Here is a 4,822-nt window from a genome sequence, read left to right as displayed (position 1 = left end):
GGTAGTGAAAGCGGAAAAAAAATTATGATTTTTTTCTTTAAACGACTTTATAAAAAGGGGAGAGAGAACCTCCTCCTTTTTTTGAAGAAGTAGAGAAAATAATATTTTAAGGATAGATATAGATAGAAACTATTCTATAGTCAACCGTGACCATGAGACCTGTAAAAGGCCCGAAACGTTTTGGTTTGTTTGAAAAAACAAATATACGCGATTTAAATCCGGAAAAATAGTTTAATTTTTTATGTGTAACAATCGCGAAAACCTAAGAACTCGATATTCTATACTGTTATTGCTAGATTTACGGTACTAATTTAAAGAGCTGTAGTTGGGGGCATAAGGAGAGCTAGATTTCGGTGCACATACATATCTCGGTCAGAGATGTTTTTAAAAAAGGCCGGATTAAAAGTACCAAGGATAAACTAAAACTTACTTAAACAAATATTTAAAATACATAATTTTCTCATTTGATTATATTAATATTATAAATTAAGATTCGTGAGTTGGTACACTGATATTTCATTTCAACAAAGATCAGACACTTACAAAGAAAAATACCTTTGATCTTTTATTAATATTTATAATAAACAAGTGGAATAATTTTATAAAAAATAAATTAATTCCATGGAAGGAAAATATCAAGACATAAAATTGATATTTCATTTCTTTGTTAAAAAATGCTTACTTAGTAGAAAACAAGTTTAGGTTATTTTAAATTAGTATTTAATATTCCAAGAAAATGTATAAATAAAGGATTATCACATGTATAAGTAATTAATAGGTATAATACCAACCACAGTCAATGCGTACATACACCTCCACTTGCCATGCATCGATCCGGTGTTCTCTTATAAGACGTGATTAATTATTTCAGTATGAAAAGTAAACTCAGCATGTGCGCACGAACTGTGAGAGTTGATTATCGATCAAATTAGGCTAATAAAAAAACAGGGTGACGCCCGACTTACTTATCACCGCTACACTACCGTAAGTTTCTTACAACACAAAACTAAATAACTTGTACTCCCATTACTACTGTTGTACAGTTCTGTTGACAGAACTACTGGTACTTTTCTTTTCATTTGTTCTGTTAATATTTACAGATTTACGATTCTCAGTAGCTCTGTCGAACTGATACCTACATATATTAGCAAACTTGGAAGACTCCATAGAGTTTTCAAGTAGCCTGAAACAAAAGACCCATAGAGTTTCAAGCAGGTACATGTCCACTTCATATCGATAACTTTAAGACTTGCAACGAAACAAAAAATAACCTAGTTAAGTGAAAGCTGACCTATATAGAATGTCCTAGGTGTCAGTCAGAAAATGTATTTTAGTTGACTAATCATCATATTATTAATAATTATAAGTAAAATTTTTTTTTAAACTTTGGTGTTTTAAAATTGTGTTGAAACTTGCATATTGCAGAAGGTCCACTTACATTGGGCCAGTATGCTGAGTTTTGCTCTAAACCCACTTCGTTTGTATATAGGTTGACAATGATAACCGCAGAAATCATTTACAGGACAAACAAGCACAAAAGAAGTTAGTGCATAGTGGCGGTCTTAATATAAGCAGCACTTTCTGGAGGACGTCCATTTCAAACATTCTCATTATTCGAATATTTTACTGCTCCCAGACCACGATGTACTTCTTACGAATAATCCTCCTAGCCATATTCTTCACTACAATGTTCGTTAAAGCGGCTCCAAAACATTGTGACTGTGTATTTCACGATGATATAGAAGAAACTACACACCACGAACATGGTTCTCTAAAATTCAAAATTGGAAATAATATAAGAATTAAGTATGAAAGGAGAAAAGTAAAAAAAACACGTAGTAATCTACAACAACAACAATAAACAAAATAAATTTAGTCAATGACTGATGTGATTTCAAGTTTGAAATACTTGTATTTTGAAAGGCTTACGTTTTTGCAATATTTGTGTTTTTGTAATACTTGTATTTTTGCAATACTTTAGTTTTTGCAATAATTGTGTAAATGAACAACTCAATTGATTCAGTAGCACCATTATGATTATGTAGGGTTATCTGTAAAATACTAACAGCCTCGCAGAGCTATTTACTAACATCATAAATAACGACTTATAAATAATTAGTTTTTAGTATTTTACAAAAATAATCTTATATATGTATATAAAATAGAGCATTTGATTTAAGAATTAAACTGTCTCGCGAGAAGCTGCGTTGACGGCCTACCACGGCTACGCTTCGTCCGTGCTCAGCTACGGTCTTGTACTATGGGGCAATTCAGCAGCTTGATTTTGATTGCCTCTCACGATAGGAAACTGCGTCTCTTCCGAGTCGAGGCGCATAATTGTATTGTTAAAAGAAAACTTTTAACATTTCAAATCGGAACAATAGTTGACTTAAGTCACAAAGTAGAAAGATATAGTAGGAATCAGGTTCATCTTCTCGCTCTGATTTCGGGACTCGGATGGGCTACCCGATCGGATCGATTCTGGTTTGAATTAAAATCAGCCTGCAGTAGTCTTAGAAAAAGCGTTTAAAGTCCAGAAGAAGTGTGTTCGAGCAATTTGCGGTGCGTGATTCGATGACATTTGCAAACCGCTGTTCAAAAAGCCATACATATCCCTATTAGGGATATCTGCGTATTTGTGAACTCTCATCCTCAATATTTTAAAACACGTGGTGAAACCATTCAAAAGCAAACTAGAGCCAAAATTATGAATCTTTTACACCAACCTCGTTGCCATAAAGTAATTTATAAGAATAACTGCTTCAATATGTGTATAATTATTTACAATAAATTACCAAAAGAAATTAAATTGTCATAAAGACATACTTTTAAATTACACTTGACAAAATGGCTTTAGACAAATTGCTTCTATAGTAATAAAGAATACTTAGAATTCACAAATTCATTACATTAATTGGAAACTAGAGACTAAACATTAAATCCCTTTATATTTGCACATCTGCTTGCAGGTTGAATACAATGTATCTAATTTTACTTAAGACCTATGTAATTACTATATTCTAGCAAATAAACGTATTCTATTCTATTCTAAGAAAATTATTAGTTACATCGAATCACATTAAATATATTGAAAGTGAATATCTGGAGTTCGTTTTCAATACCTTCAATAATGGTTAAAGTCAAGGTGGAGGGATCCTCTGTTCGTTTTTGGTAACACAAACTTTAGTACGTGCCTTTTATGGCGTCAATAAGGTTTTAACGTCACAAACTGTTTATTTACAAACGAATATACTGATATACTGATACAGAACTGTCTGTTCTCACATTGGACTATCAATTTGTATGTATTTTTAATGGTAAAGGAAAGCATTTCAATTTCGAAACTTGTCAAATGCTTCTATTCAACAACGCCAGCATGGGATTATTACAATGGGTTAACATATCTTGGACAAACAAAAACATCTGAAGTCAGGCAATTAAATTTTGATCAATATTTTTTTAAATTGTTCAATATTTAAAAAAAGCCGTGGTAGCCTAATGGAGTTTCTCGGAATTCATGTATGAAATTTTATTTTAAATTTACCTTCAGCTTTTCGGTGAAGTAAACATCGTGATGAAATCTGCACGTCCAAGAAGGTTCACAACCCTCGGAAAACGTGGGAAGTCCCCAACCCGCGGGTCTAAATCCTCGCCTGAACAGAGACCCGTGTCCGAATGTGCGACGTGTAAATAACGGCCTTCGTGGTCGAGTAGCTTACACACCGGTTTTCATGTTATCGCCATTTGAGATCCCCGTCTGGATCAGTGTAGAAACTTGTCTATTACCTTATGTACTTATTACTTTTATATTATCTGGGTATTTGTGGTACCGTCGTTGTTTCCGATTTCCATTACACAAGTGCTTTAGCTACTTACTTTGGGATCAGAACAACGTATGTTATGTTGTCTAGTATTTATTTATGTTTATTATATTAAATGGGTTAACAATGAATATTTTGCGCCTTAATAATGCTTAGAATACGACAAACATGTAATTTTTATTGTCCTTAAAGAATCAAACAAACGTTACATCGGTTTCTAGCTATCTCAATCAACCATTGTTGAATAGTTGAGTTATGTGTAGAATTACTATAACCATATCGGTGTGGTCTATTATACACCTAAATAAATACGTATAAATAAATAATAAAAGAACTAAACATTATTGTTGTGGCCCGCTATATAAAATTACTTATAGCACCTAGCACCATTCACTGCACCGTATTCATTTTGTCCGCAATACAATTTGTCAATAAACACCAGTTATTCCAGTGTTCGCTGATTCCGCGATGTTCGTGTTCTTTGCTGTTCTATTCGTTATAGTTCCGTCTGAAACTTTGGATATAACGCCGTTATTTAAAGAATATGAGCCGCCTAATACATCTACATCGACATCAAATAGTATAATAATATCTTTAACGATCGCAGAAGACCAGGAGACTGAAGAATTAAGCTCGACTACTGGAAAACAAAATCAGGCTTTGTCCCAGGAAGAACTTGTACCACCGATAACATATACACCTGACACAATCGTTTCTCGGAAGACTACAAAAGTTAATTCACCGGTGGTGACACGGGGTACTTGGTTGACACTCAAACCTTATTCACGTCTGCTTACACACAGCATCGGAGTAACAAAAAAAATAAAAATACTTTAAATTTGTTTATTCATAATAACGGAGAATTGGAAACTAGTATGCCGTTTACGCCAACCCTGATTAACAGTGAAGCCAATACCAGTTTTGATATAGTGTTATGAGCTGTGATCAGGAAGTTTAAGTTTTGAAAGAATATATGACGCTTTAGCTGGAAAAAAAAAATA

At 33.3% G+C, this 4,822-nt stretch overlaps 1 long non-coding RNA gene across 1 annotated transcript; it reads left to right on the top strand.

The window, feature by feature from the left end:
• The first annotated feature begins 817 nt into the window (after positions 1-817).
• LOC113234224 lies at positions 818-1,886 on the top strand. Its single transcript, XR_003310779.1, has 3 exons — positions 818-984; positions 1,101-1,215; positions 1,523-1,886. It is a non-coding gene; the product is annotated as an uncharacterized LOC113234224 (long non-coding RNA).
• The last annotated feature ends 2,936 nt before the right edge of the window (positions 1,887-4,822 follow it).

Source organism: Hyposmocoma kahamanoa, unplaced genomic scaffold (assembly GCF_003589595.1).
Source record: "Hyposmocoma kahamanoa isolate Upper Pololo Valley unplaced genomic scaffold, ASM358959v1 81822, whole genome shotgun sequence".
Classification (NCBI taxonomy): domain Eukaryota; kingdom Metazoa; phylum Arthropoda; class Insecta; order Lepidoptera; family Cosmopterigidae; genus Hyposmocoma; species Hyposmocoma kahamanoa.
The sequence above is the reverse complement of the archived record's forward strand: the minus strand, read 5'-3'. Positions and strand labels throughout refer to the sequence as shown.